Source organism: Columba livia, chromosome 4 (genome assembly GCF_036013475.1).
Source record: "Columba livia isolate bColLiv1 breed racing homer chromosome 4, bColLiv1.pat.W.v2, whole genome shotgun sequence".
Taxonomy (NCBI): Eukaryota; Metazoa; Chordata; class Aves; order Columbiformes; family Columbidae; genus Columba; species Columba livia.
Genome location: NC_088605.1, coordinates 46,719,984 through 46,735,263, shown reverse-complemented (window position 1 = coordinate 46,735,263; position 15,280 = coordinate 46,719,984). Strand labels below are relative to the sequence as shown.

Here is a 15,280-nt window from a genome sequence, read left to right as displayed (position 1 = left end):
ATGTGAAACTTTTCAATTAAACAGTTGTCAGCAGCCTGATAAGACACAGAAAGAAAACTGATAGCTGAAACCAGAGTCATGCAAGTTTTGCAGCCTTCCTAGCAACTGCCAAACAAATAGTTAATCAATGAGTAGTCAAGAAGCAAACAAACTACCACATTTCATAGCAAAAATGGAACAGTAATTTTACATAATTGTGAAGTTTCAACCATCTTCTGTGGTTTTCACTTAAAGCGTTTCCTGAACTTTGGAGTCTTTCGCCTACTATTGCACCACTGACATGTGCTAGCAAAGAAAACAGTAGTACAATAATTATTGCAAAGACACTGGTTCGAAAAAGAGTTATACAATGCTTTTCTTATATACTTCTTGAGAGCAAATAAACACGACTTCTAAACAGCGATTAAAAAAAAGTTTAAACATAATGCTTTACTAATTAAGTTATGAATTCACATTTAGCTAATTCTCCCTGCCCAAGTCTTTCAACAGTTTTACAGTCACACATTCATTTAGGCTTAAGAAGACTCATACAAGAATAAGACCTCCACAACACAATATTCTGCCTGATATTTGTGATCAACTGCACTTTTCAGTTTGCTTAACTTCCAAAATTAACCTTCTGCTTCAGTTCAATTCTACTCCTCTCACAGTGCAAAGTCAATGGAATTTATGATGCTAGATGACTTCAGCATACTTCAGAGACTAACTTGTTGCTCTTCCAAATACATGCAAGCTTAGACTAATCAAAATTCCCAGTACATTTTAGAGTGTGTTATCAATGAAAAACCAACAACCAATTTTGTTCTGAGACAACAGAAGTATGTCACTAAGAAGTCAGATAAATTTTCATTTGTAGCTACTGATGCAGCTAACATTTAGGCAGACACTTAGCTTTCTACAGATATTCTTATGATCAAACTTAACTGTATACTCCAATGACTTCAATGCAGGATTACAGCTGCATTTCATTTATCTATCTTCACCTATACTCCACAAGAACTGATATGATAGCCTATCAGTCATGACAACAGAAAATTAACTGCTGAGTTACAATGCATTGTGTGTGTCTTCAGATTTGTCTTCATGTTAGGAACCAATTTGACCAAAAAAAATTTTATTATTATTATTTAAAAGCAGCTTTTAAAGAAACACTTTAGGTTACAAGCCATTAACACCTTAAGACCTCAAGATGTAGCTTGCAGACTATTTTTTTTATCCATTTATCTTCTACAAATCACTATTGCTATTTATAATTTCAGAAAGATCCTAGTGTTTCTTTATTACTATTTTTATGATCCTTATCATCAAGACACTGAAACTTAAGAGTTGCTAAGCTGATGTTCTAACCACGTTAAAAGATGGCCACAGGAACAGCTACACAGTAAGCACTGGTGCCCAAATAGCATCTCTCTTTTTCAGTTAAAAAAAAAAAAAAAAAAATCAAGCAGTTACTGAAGAAACATCTATCTTCTTACCGATGTGCACTATTTCAGCAAAAATTACTTACATATATAAAAACCGACACCTGAAAAATGGTCTCTTTTGGACCAAAGCGACCAATTTCAAGGGACTATGCCAGAGGCAAGAGACATGAAAAGCAAAAGATAGTAACTGACTGACTGTTCATTGCCTCTTCCAACGCCAGCACTAGACAGCAGTTAATGAATCTGGTAGGAGCCACCTTCATAACATGAGTGACTCTGCAGGCAATAGCTAGTAGACCTGTGGAATTTGTTGTGAAAAGATACACACATGAAAAATTTACATGCGTTCAAGGAGAAATCAGACAAGTTCACAGAAAACTTTCAAGCATATCTGAATAAACAGAAACAGTCTCTGGCTCAGAGATTATGTGAGCTGAATGTAGATACTCTTCATGCTCACTTTACAGTTAACATCTTGTTCTCAATGTTCCCCATGCATCCCCTTCCAGATTTCTGGAGATGGATCAAGTGAAGAATCAGGGAACTTCTGTGTGCCTGTACACACAGGATACTAGGCTAGAAAGAACATCAGTGCGACACAGTGTGGTAATTATTCTGTTTTCAAATTATTTAATAAGCACATTTTTAAACAGACATACCAGTTAAAATACAAAAAAGTATTTTAATATTTGGATCCCCCTCTCAAAACTGCTAGCTTGATAAAATACATTAAATTCAAATGTTTTAATAAGGTTGACTTTTCATTCAAAATCTTAGTTTAAAAGTTATTACACCTCTACTGGAACAACATTACTGATTATCTCCACCGAACCAAAACATTTCATAGCTTTCCCTCCTACACCCTGTGCCTCTGCAAGCTTTTAGTGTGCAGCAGAAGGGTCTACTAGCAGACAGTCCTGGCTGCCATTTGTCTCCCCAGAAAACCTAAATAACCTTGGAATGGGTTTGCAGGTTGTTTTCCTTCCTGAAAAAGGATGCAAAAAATAGATGGAAGAACAAGTGACAGGCATCAGCCTGTTCACTAATTAGGGAGACCTCCATACTCCTGTTTGTTCCCTCTCCATTGCACATCTCACGGGGTTTCTGTCATCTGAATTCAAGACCTCCTAGATACTAAAATCAAAGTCTAAGAAAGACACCTGAGCACACACATTTCTCTGCTGCCAGAAGTCCACTGCACAGTTTGGGGGAGTGGAACAGAGCTAACAAACCTAAATCATTAACACTGCATTTGGCGAAAATCTGGTACTTTTGCATTTGCTCATTTTACAAGCAGAAATCAGAACTGGGTCATGCCAGAAAAGTGAGAGAAAAAAAAAATTGTAAATATTTAAAAAATTACTTTAACCTCCTACTAAAGATATCTAATATTAGAATGTGAGAAAACACAATACTTACCTACATTTAACAGAGCCAGGAAACATAATTTAGTATGTTACAAACAAACAAACCTTCCATGCATCAGCAAGCTAGCTGAAACAATTGTTTAGAAATACTATTGTAAAACTTACGTAGGTTGATATCGTACAATATATACAGCATGGTTTCTGGAAAGGAAACTATGCTTTTTTAGACTAGCAGAATTGTATAACAACAACAGTGAACTAAGGAGAAATAGCTGGAAAACTGACTTTCAAAAATCCTCCCCCAAAGTCTCAAGAAGCCATTAAGTAAAATTATTCATGATATGAGGGGAAAAAATATTTGCATGTAGATGCCAGCAACAAAGCATCAAAAGAAAAAGCAGCAAGTGGTCTGTTAACTTGCAGGCAAGGGTTAACAGCAGAAGACTGGGTTTCTGCTCTAGAACTACCTTCACATGCTCCCTAATGGTCCAGAAAGCAAAAAGCAGCAAAATCCACATCAAAATTATTAAGGCCAAGACAAGAGAAGGAACTGTAAGAACTTCAGATAGTCTAACCAAGCTAGATAAAAGGGGAAATCCATGACAGACAAAATGAGCAATCAACAAGGTATTGCACGTCAAGATTAATATTCTACTCAGCAACTTTCTGTATTTTAACAACAAATTCAGAAAGAAATGTGTTCACTCCAAGCAGTCCATTGAAGAATAATATTCAGTAAAAAAAAAAAAAAAGCTAGAATGTATATAAAATGTTTTGGAGAATATCACAGTTAGTACATTATAAACTGAATACAGCATTCCAAGCAGGCACTCGGAAAATATACAGCACTCCAGGTAGGGACAAAATGTAAAAAATGGTTTGAAATGCTAATTACACTGAAACAGTCAAAGGGGTTGTCAAAAAGCATCAGAAAGATCAGATATGTCAACAAGAATATATTCAACTAAACTATGGGGTTATAACATCAATAATTATATAAGACATTACTATGAAATTCATTATTAATATGAAACAATACATTTGCATACAACGAATGCTCAGATCTCCAAACTTGGTTCCAAAAAGAAAAAAAAAAAAAAATTACTTAAACTATAAACCTAACATACTTTTTAAAAGGATTACATGTTTTATTAAACAGCATAACAACCTGTAAAAACAATTAAGACCAATCTTGAAGACTAGTGAATTATTAAAGTTTTATATGTGAAGCTTTTCTGTGGCACTACACACCTTTCAACAAAGTTATTCTGAAAAGAAAGGACAAAAGACATACATGTGTCCTGTAATGAAATCCCAATTCTTTTCTGCAGGTGGCAACTAGTAGGCAGAGAGAACAGCACAAAAGTTAAACTCTGAGCTCTACAATCAGTAGGATTCTTGAATATGATTTTCATTCTTCCTCTTTGGCAGCCGCCAGCATGAATACACAAAGCTCTGCAACAGCTACACAGCACATGCTGCTTTAGCTCAGCTAGCAAACTAAAAAAAGCTTGGTAGGTTGTATGGGGAGTAGCATAGCAGCCAGGCTGCTGGATCTGAACATACTGTGATAAGGGAGGTCACAGAAGATAGTAGGACAGCAACGAAGACTCGGTTACTGCAGTGGTGGGATACAGCAGCAGAGGATACGAATCCACAGGAAACTACGTTTTGTTAGCTCTGCTGCTCATAGAACAATTTGTTTCCCTTCTGTTTTACAGATTTGAATACTAAGATTTCTGCACACTGTAGCTTTGATCACTGTGTTAAATGTAGCTCTGATGAATAAAAGGATTAGTTTGTCCAGATTGGCAGAGCTACGACTGTGATATGAAGAGAACTCCAGGGAAAAACCTTTGAAGATCAAGTGCATGCTCAATTTTGTAGGTTGAATTGGCAGTAATAGCTGAAGGTGTTTTTTGTCATGCATATAGTTTACAGTATGATACATACAACTATACATCTGCAGTTTAGTATATGATTACAAGCATTTTTAGATTGCTTAAGTTTGTCTTGCTATTAAAAGGGGCAATCCCACACTCCATTTATCCAAAAAGGCTAAGAAGTCAGGCAGCACTAGCACCCATACCGGTTCAAAACCAGCTGTATTTGGGAAGCGGACACCACAACTACAAAAGCCAAAAAGGGTTTGGGAGGAGCACAATTAGCCCTTTAGGTTGCAGCACATACTCCACACCGGCTTTAGCAGATCATCAAACCACAATCATGAGGTTTCAGGACACAGTTAAGCTGATCTAATGGCCAGCCAGTGCTCAAAGGATTCACTACCAGTTGTGCGTCCCCTGTGCCAGCTCTAACACAAATCCTGTGTCACACTGAGTCAGCTCAATTTGAATTTTTAGTTCCTTTCTCACTTAAATTCAGTAAACTAAAATGGTAGAAAACCACTTGCACAAAACTATTTACCAAAAAGTTGGATTAAACCAATAGCTAGCAAAGGAAGAGGTTGGTGGTAGGCAAAGCTGTTTGGAACCACTCCTTTCAGCAGAGACTGAGCATGTCAAATGCATTATCAGAAGACAAACCCATAAAGGACAAATTAATATAACATCTCAGGAACCCTCCATCTTTGCAAAGCTCAAAAAGATTGTATGAAGGAAGGGTAAATTGTTTCAATTTTAATTTTCTTGGTTTTAATCTTTGCCAAGTCATGCCTAACCTACGCAATCAATTTTGTTCCCACCACACTGCAGTGTAAACAAACAACAGGAATGAGAAGGACCCAAACGTTAACATTTCTTTTGTGCCACCAAGCAAGCTTTTGTTTTTCCAGTCATTCCCAGCACCCTTTTGAAAGGTTCCCACAGCCCGAGTAAACAACACGCAGGCTGAGCAGGATGACTGTACATACCTCCTACATAGGCAGCCAGCAACCGCAGCATGTAGCTCTCCTACCTAGACAGCCATACATCCACCCCATGCCATGGGACACCACCCACCCTCCCCTTCAAACAAAAAAATCCTGCCTGTGCTCCTGAGTCATACTGAGTGTTATCTAGTGCTCCCGCCAGGCACAGCCAAACAGCAGTAATGGCAGAGCTGAAGTTTGACCCTCGGTTATTTCAATATCAGCCCACTTCTTTTCCATTGCATATCAGGAACTACTTGATTTCTAAACAGTCAGGCATAACAGTATTCAAAGGAAAAATAACAATACTACAATTTGCAAGATTTACCATGGCAATAAGCTATAAAACTGGGAATACAACACAAAACCTGAAATGAAGAAACAGTATGTCCAGGAAACAAATCAAATATAACCATGAATGTCAAAGTTGTTTTGCTACAGCAAGCCATGTCAAAGAATCAGCCTAGATTTAGTGCACTCTCAGGCACACACAACTTTCAAAATTAACTTAAAAATCTAGACAAGCTAAGAAACTGCCATTATGGAGACAATCAGGGTCGTCAACATAAACATATTTCTGTATTAGAGGTCTGAAAAATTGAAAGTTCAGACATCTGTCTATTAGAGCCCACCTAAGATTAGAGCCCATGTAAGATATTCTTCATGCTGCCTATTTCACACATTTGTGACTTCCCTGAAGATATACATCAAAACATAGTTAGTATTGCCTGTGTATTACTAAGGGGCTACCAAAGCCTGCATGCTGCTCTGCCGCATTCCAGGACCCCCAAGCAGCCATCCAGGACCATGTGCCACACAGCTGGCAATGCAGAGCAAGTCCAGGGCAAGACAAAGTCCAGCAAGCTGGGAGGCAAGCAGTGACTAAGTCAGGCAGGCTCTTAATCAGAGTCAGAATCCACCTGCTACCACAGATAATGCAACCAACACACCATGGAAGCAGAGGGGTACAACTGCCCTCTTCTAGCAGAGGCTTGTTGCAAGGGTGTGTATCTGACCCCCTCTTGGCTACACAGAGAAGTTTAAATATGCACCAGGCAGGCAGTCTGGGGTGGGGACAAACACGGCAGGTTGAACCATCATCTCCTTCCCCCGGGACTCTTGCAGCAAGACTTGGAAGAAAAGCAATTCCCAAACAAACTGATTCTTCCAAATTCCATCTTGCTGGAATATCCAGTAGGGCCTGCTGTCTAGGTACATGGAGAAAGAAACAGTGTCAAAAGTCTCCTGGCAAAACAAAAAAACCAAACCAAACCAAAACAACACACACACACACACACACACACAAAAAAAAACCCAAACAACCAACAACACAGCAACTTTGCCTTAGCATGATTTAAAAGATGCTGAAGATGCCCTCAAGATCCATAAAAACTGTCACTATTGTACTCTGCAGTTAAGAAAAGAAAGTTACCTGCCATTGCAGTGATCCACCCACTCACAGAAATGCCACGGAACTGAAGACATTCATCAGCTCAGACAACAACAGATGAAACTGCCACAGCAGAACTCAGAAACAAACATTAAAAATAACTTAGATGAGGGCATCTCCAGAATCGCAGTTTCAGGGTTCTTTTCTATAGACAAGGGTATCTCCACAATCAGATTCAGGACCCTTTTCTATTGTGCTAGATGATCTCTTGCTCTAAGCATTATTGCATAAATTGAAACAAAATAAGATATAAACAGCAGGAGAAGTAGGCACTCCTGGCAAACTGCAGGTTTACTGAACAAGTAAAGGCCACAAGTAATACTCCTTGGCAAAAACACAGGATATGGTAAAGCAAAGGCTTAGACACCCTATCATCAACAGAGATTCAAAACCATGCCAAGCTATGTGGGACAACACTTTCCACAAAAGGTGAGTAACTTTTCTTCAGAGAGGCCTGAATCCAAAGTTGTAGCTTTAGTTATCATTATTTAAAGATTACAGCCTTGAACACTGAAAAAATATTGTTTTTAAGAACTAGCCTTATTAGGCCATGGAGAAGTCAACAAAAGCATGTACCCACTATTGTCAGGTCTAGCAAAGACATGCTACATTTTGCAGCTACTGCAATAGCTAGTGAGCAACTTGTCAAGCATGAACTGTGTCACGGTGCTGAAAGGCTTGCGCTCACCAGGGAACAAACTGAGCAGCTTACCCTCCTAAAAAGGGAACTTCGGAAAATCTTGAAACCTTTTCTTCCCCATTGGCTTTGGATTGTGGTGTTCTGGGCTTGTCAGTCATTTAGTAAGACAAGTAGCTTGTCTGAAAGTAGCCTGTTCGCTTCTGAAAATATTGTGACTATTTTCATTCCTGCAGATGTATGAGGATACACAGTCTATCCTTATATATCACATATTTTACATAAAGAGAACAATATCCTTTCACATACAGCTTGTAATATGGCAAACTCCCTACCAGCATAGGCAGCATGCTACAGCAGATTCAAACATAAAGTTCCACCTTAAAGAAAACATGGTAGACTTCATCCTGAAAAACGCATGCTCCAAAAGAATTCACCAGCCAGTGTGTGCAGTAAGGACATTATGTCAGTCAAAGCCGGCAGAGTTAGGCAGATACTGTCAACGACACACACCACAAGTTCGCAGTTCCTGTCCTTCAGAAGTTCAAAGCACCTGCCACAACCTGCGACACAAAACCACAGCTGAGTAACCCTGACTCCACACAACCAATTCCAGGAGTACTTCATTCCACCAAAAAGACCCCCAACACTCCATGTGCAGTCAGCAATCCATCACCATCCTTAAGCTCTTGGATAACCCCAGCAAGGAAATACACAGACAAAGTCTTTGGTAACCCGTATCATGTCAAGGTCTCCTCCCACCTTCCCCAGAGCAATATTTCCAAAGGAAGAAGTGCTGAAGATGGAGAATGACAAGATTTGACGTTGGACCAAAAGGCTGAGGAACTGGAGAAGGGAACACAGAGTAAACATAACAATTATCCCAGAGTTAGTTTAGGTTTCTAATTTTCCAAGAGAGGCCCATGTGTAAAGAGGATGACAAGGAAAGGGAAAGAATGAATCCATAATTACAACCTAGTGGCAAGATTAATTAATTGAGGTTTATGAAAAGTTTACAGAAAACTACTGCAGCTTCTCCTCCTCCCCCAATGTCCTCTTCCCCACAGCTACAGCTCCATGAGGCCAGGTCTCACCACAGCGCTCACACACCTCTTGGCTCCTCCTGTGGGCAGCTCTCTCGCCCTGGTAAGGAGGCAAATCTTGTGCTTAGCGTAGCTTCAACAGTGTGTTCTGCCCTCTGAGCACACCTCAGCTCAGCCTACCTATGCTGAAAAGCTCATAGCCTTCTAAGTGCTCCTTCTCTGGCAAAGCAACACGTAGCTCACACCATCCATGTTAATGAAAGGTTTTCAAGAAAGAAAGCACTTCAAAACACATTTTAAACATCTTAGAATAGTCAGTCTTCAAATGGGCAACATCAGTTAACCACCTCGGAGCTGCCCTTCTGCTATAAGCAGCTATCTGATTCCGGGTCACAAGAAGAACTAAGTCCACCTAGGCCAACTTAGCCATCCACTACCTGCAACAGGCTTCCCTGATACTATAGCTGCTAGAAAGCAGACTTGTGTGAGCAATCAGAAAACAGACCAAGCTATTTCAAGAAGCACATTACTTTCCTCCTCAACATCCCAATGACCCATGTGACATTTAGGGCACACTGAAATATTAATTGGTATCATAACAATGTATTTGGGCTACAAAATACAAACAGCACTCTCAACTTTTTGTGAGACTATTAAAGGGAAATTGCTTTTCTTTTTTAAAATATAGTCTAAGGTATAATAAATAGCATTGCAAAACATATCATACTGGTACGATTCTATTACAGCCAAAACTGAAAAGAACACATACAATAAAGACATCCCATGCTTCTCCATTTCAGGGTCCTATTTGGGGCTGGTCAAAAAACTACACAAACTTCACTAGTTCATACTGCAACAGCCACTACTGATCATGTTAGGGAGATTCAGGAGGGGAAAAGAAGTGCTGTTTGAGATCAGATCTTGCTCTTGTAGCTACTTGTGAGCATGCACCTGCTGAAACCATCACATCAGAACTGTGCGGGCAAAACAGCACGCACCAACATTCCTCATCCTCCAACACAAAGCCAACCATCTCAGCTCAAGATGTAGGCAAAGTTTCTGAGCTAAGCAAGCTGGTTTTGGACAATAAGGACTATTTCACACACCTTTGCTTACCAGCCAAGCTGTGGGTGCTGTATCCTCTAGGCAACGCTAACATCTTCAATTGTCCCAACAAATGGGAAAAAGATGTCTGCTGCTATGTTAAGACATGACATTATGGAAAAAATACACTGTTTTGCCCTTGTAAAAATAACTTCAATTCTTTCAGACAATACAGAGAAAACAGTGGAGAGCTACTGAATAATCAAGACCTGTCTATTTTGCAAAGACGAACAGTCCTGTAGAGATGACCGCATACTTTTTGTCATGGTGTGCACAAACAAGATCGAATGCAACAGCCCCTTTTTATTCTGACATTCCTTACTTCTGAGGTACTTGACCTTGCAAACTGAAATATACACGAGTTATGTTTCCAAATAAAAATTATTTTGATCAAAGTCTGAAAAAAAATCCTGCTATTTCAAAGTAAATGTGGGGCAGCAATAAAACACCCCCCCAACACACGGTTATTAAGTGTTTTTAAGTGTAAACTTCAAATACAGGCTGCAAGTGGAAGTGCTTACAGACAAATCATACAGACACTACTGACAAAAAAAAGTGGCAAGGATCTATTAAAAAATGCTTAATTGCAATGTATGCATTGATATAGGATGAACACTGGAGTGGTTGATCAGAGTAAAGTGCTGGTGTAAAGAATTAGGCAGGATTCACAACATCGCAACAGAATAATTGCTCCCATTCCCTCTCCCTTCTCAAGAAATGTTCCCTCACGAGTGAGCTGCAATGCCTCTAGCATTAATTACAGCCCAAAAAATACCATGCATATGCAAAGTTCTCGAAGGAAAAAAGCAAATGTGTACTTTAACATCTAAGTAAATGCCTAATCAAGCCGTTATGTTTATTTACTGATTCCAGTTGATCAGAGAACAGAGCTAAAAAAGTATTACTTTATTATTTCACCCATAATCTATATGAAGTGAAAGTTGGAAAACCATGTTTCATTTTCTACTGAATGCAAAACTGTGACAGGTGAGGAGTGGACAGGAATCAATTATTCTTCCTCTCTCCTCACACAGGAATTAGAAGGTATCCAACATGGCTGATGACTCGTACATTCAAAACAAGTCACTCAGCGGTGACTTGCCCACTCTTCCCTTGAAGCCATCAAACACATTCACCCAAGAGGAAGCTACTAAGGGCTGCCAAATGCACAGAAGTGACACAGCCCTAAAGCACACACCAACGGTGACTGGACAGCTGTTCTGGGACAGGGACCTGTAGCACATAGTGCTGCCTATAGTCTTTCACAGACATCCACCGGTGACCATTGAGAAACACTGGATACTAGGCTAAACTGACCTTTGATCTAAGCCACCGGCTGTACCACCACAAAGCAAGACCAAGAGGTTTGTTAACAGTAAGTTAACTTCTACACTTACACGGTTCCAGGTCTTCACCAGACAAACCCCTGAAGACTTTGTAGCCTTCACTGTCACGAGAGACTATCCAAGTCTGTAGAAGTGATCTTGATTAACAGATTTTTGTCTATCCTATGCACACATAGAGCATTTTGGTACAGAACTATCCATTGGTTTCCACAAAATCACAAAATTACAATACTTTCTGTCATGAAAGAGCATTTTCAAGAGCAATTACACATAATCCTCATTATCTCTTTCAACAATTACCCAATATATGCAGCCCACGTAAGAGAAGGCTGAAGCAGGTCTGCAGATAGAGTCTTTATGTTAGTTTTATTTCAAATGCTATATACATATGGTTGGTTAACAAGCACCTGTTCTTCAGAAAAAGATTCAGAAGAATAAGCATGGTCGTTAAACACAGCCTGAATTTAAAACATGCTGACCAAAAGATACTTAACTAATTTAGTTTACTTTAAAGAGACAGAAGAATAGCATTCCTTTCTGTTCAATAACATCTCCAGGCCTAAATCATCACACACCATTCCTTTCTTTCACTGATTGAGAGACAACAAATTCCACTGAAGTAATTAACAAAAGTTCTGCAAAGTACTGTGTATGTACATAATGGGGGGAAGTAAAGTTAATTTGTCAGTCTAAGAGTCTGAAGATAAAAATTATTTTTCTCTAAACTGAAATGCCACTTTTTATAAAATCTTTTCTAACAGTTAATAAAAATAAAATTCACATACTTTCTTATAAACATTTGCTTCCAAACAGACAATGCTGGAACAGTAAAAGATTATTCAGCTTGAATAAAGGAACTGTATTGATTAGATCTAAGCTGCAATAGGAGGAAAAACTTATACCTTCACAAAAATCATTTTAATAACATAAGGTGATATATTTTCTTGAGATATTTATGAACCTGGAACACCAACAAGAAGGTTTAAGTACTATCAACAGACAGAATCAGGCTGCCGTTAACCATTGGCTGATGATGGAGTGGGAAAGGGCACATTTAAGTTTGGAAATATAAAGTGAGATAAAAGCAAGTGTAATCACCACATTGGAAAAAGGATGTAGAACCTTTTAGCCCCCGTATATTGAACATAGCATGGCACTGGCCATCCCCTTAATATTATGGACTGAAGAGAATGCAGCTCCCTGACCCCCCAGCTCCAGGGCCAAGAAAAGCAAAAAGCAAATTAAACAGCAAGTTTAACTTTTTTTCCCTCTCTTTAAAACAGTAGTGACGACATGTAGCTTAATGCATGGAGGTGTTCTGGTCTAAAAAAAAGAATCATCTTACCTGTCAGCATACTTAGTCTCAAAAAGAATATGTGAAACGTCAGGTGCCCTGTCTACCTTTGAACTGATGTCTACGTCTTCCTACTGATTTCTACGTTTTCCCCTGAGTTTTCAGAGGCTGTCCCTTTCTCAGTGAAACAGACAAGTACGCAGTTGGGAAAGAGACTCCATCTACTCTCAAATGCACAGCACAAACAAACAGAGTCAGTACACATTGCTGGAATTCTGTAGTAGAGCTTTCCATTCACACACATGTATTTTTAGACCTTCAGCCACTATACATTTCTTCTACGTTTTATTTTTCTCTAAACTCCATCTGGTAAAGAAAATGCAGAATAGCAGGACCCCAGCAACTGACCCACAGGATGTTCACAAGCTGTTTATTCTTCTTTTAATAAAGAACCAGACAAATCCTGCAATTTTTCCCTCCAAAGTCCTTCTAGACTCCATCCAGAGATATGCGAAGAGGAAGCAGTGCTTAGGCTAAGCTCATGCAAATAGTTTTCACACAGAGTTACAATCTAAGTTTTGCTGTGTTTTTGCTCAGAGGGAAATTCTGCACGCCGCAGAAATGCTAAGAAGCAAAGCAAAACAAAACAAAACCCAAGCAAAGAGTCCCATTTTCAAACGAGACTCTTCATTCCTCAGCCTCAGAGAAAGTTTTGGAGTGAGAGCAAGAGCACTTGCTCGTGCTTTGTGAAGAAGCAACTTCTCCGATAAACAGGAAGAGCCAACACTACTTCTTGCTTTTAAACTGTATTAAAATGTTTTACACGAAAAAGTAACTCCTTAACAACGTTTCCCTGTGACAATAACACCGGCAATTTCCACCCAAGTGTTACGTAAATGAGCAGGCAGGAGGCAGCCACAGGGTCTATTAGGAACAACTCAACCCCCTAAAGGGGTGGTGAGGGGGGTATGTTTGAAAATCTCAGGGTTTACAGCACCGTGGCCGTGCGCTTCCCTCCCAGCCTTGCACAACTTTCCGCCCCGGCGGTTCCGCTCGGCTCCCACGGGCGGGGACGGAGGGGTCCCGGGCACTCCAACCGCCCGCCGCCTTTGTTCGCAGGGGCCACCGCTCCCGGCCCGCGCCGCGGCGGGTACAAAGGGAGCGTCAGAAGTTGCGGAGGAGACCTCAGCCCCTCCCGGGGGCCGCGGAGCCCCCACCTCCCCAGCCCCTCCTCAGGCTGTGCGAGCGGGGCGGGGACCGCCCGCCCGCGGGGCACCAGACCGTGCGCAGCCGGCAACGTGAGCCGCATGGGAAGCGGCGGCCGCGGCGCCGCGCCCCCCGCCCGGCCCCGCGTGCTCCACCGGCAGCCCCGGGGCAGCCAGCCCCCCCTCCCCCGGCGGTTCCTTCCGCTCACACTCACTTTCCGGGACGGGCTCCGCTGGGCTCTCCCTCCGTTCGCGGCGCGCACGCCTTCCCGTCGGCAGGGCGATGCCGGCGGCGAGGCGGAGCCCCCCTCCCCCGGCGGGAGGGGGCCCGCTGTCCCCGGGCTGCCGCCAGGGGCCGGGCGGCTTCACGAGGGCAGATGAGTCTAGCCCTCCGCGGGCAAGCAGGTGGTCCTCGGGGCTGGCCCGGGGCCCGCTCCCCACCGGCTGCGGCTGTCCCGGCGGCTCAGGTGCGCCGCCGCGTCTTCTCACATGGAGCCGCCGCCTCGCCGCCCCTCGCTGCCCCCCGGGCCGGTCTCCGCGCCGCCGCCGGCCGCGAGGCGAGTGGCTCGGGCCGCAGCCCCCGCCCCGTTCTCCCTCTCATGCACTGCGGGCGCCGCCGGGTCCCGGCTCCAGCAGCCGGGGGGGACCGCTAGGGCCCCAGCAGGGCAGCGCGGGGCAGCCAGGCGGCAGGGCTGGGCGCCGCGGCCGCTCCACTCTCCGGCATGTGTGAGCGGCGGCGCGGAGCGCTAGGCGGCGGGGCAGGGCCGGGGGGCCAGGCGCGGGGAGGTGGCGGGCAGCGGCGCCCCGGGATCCGCTCGTTTCCTGCGGCGCCGGGAGGGGGCGGGGAGGGCGGGCGGGCGAGAGAGCGAGCACGGCGGCGGCGCGCGCGGATGACAGCCGTAACCCAGCAACAGGCCCCGCCCCCGTGCCGGCGCGGGGCGATGACGCCAGCGGAGGGCAAGGTGGAGCCGAGCAGGTACGGCCACGGCCGCGGCCGCATGGTTCAGCCCAGGACAAGGGGGCGGGGCCGGCCCGCGCGGGTCTGTGCGCAGCCGCAGTCGGCGGCCTCGGCGCGTCCCGCCCCCTCCCGCCGCGCGGGGCGGCTCGTGAGCTCCGCCCGGGACGGGAGCGGCGCTCGCCCGGCCTCCCCGTGACGTCAGGGCCGCGGGGAGGGCGTGAAGCCCTGGCCCGCGCGCACGTGCGCGTGCCCCCGCCCCGGCGGCGGGAGGGGCGGGCGTGTGCGCTGCCATGGCAACGAGATCGTCGCTTCCCCCGGGCCCGCCCTGCCGAACCGCGAACGGCTGCGGTGTGAGGAGCGCCGGTGGAAAGTGCCCGTCATCCGGCGGCCGCTGCTGCGCCTCGGCCGCGCAGGTGCCTCCGGCGCCCGGGTGCGGAGCTGTGCCCGGCAGTACCTCGTCTCTCTGCTCGGGCTTCTGCGCAGCGCTGCCGAGTTCCGGGCGCCTCCAACTCCGTAATAGGGACAACGGCTATACAGGCCCTGCTGAAAAAAATAGTGACTACAGGAGGCTCTGACATTTATA

At 43.7% G+C, this 15,280-nt stretch overlaps 1 protein-coding gene across 1 annotated transcript in view; it reads right to left on the bottom strand.

Annotated features, from left to right (window-relative positions):
• FBXW7 (F-box and WD repeat domain containing 7) overlaps positions 1-14,596 on the bottom strand; it is a 177,506-nt gene extending 162,910 nt beyond the window's left edge. Inside the window, exon 1 of the mRNA XM_065062709.1 lies at positions 13,955-14,596. The gene's annotated coding sequence lies outside the window, so the exon portion shown is untranslated. The remainder of the gene's footprint in view (positions 1-13,954) is intronic.
• Between the last annotated feature and the right edge of the window lie 684 nt (positions 14,597-15,280).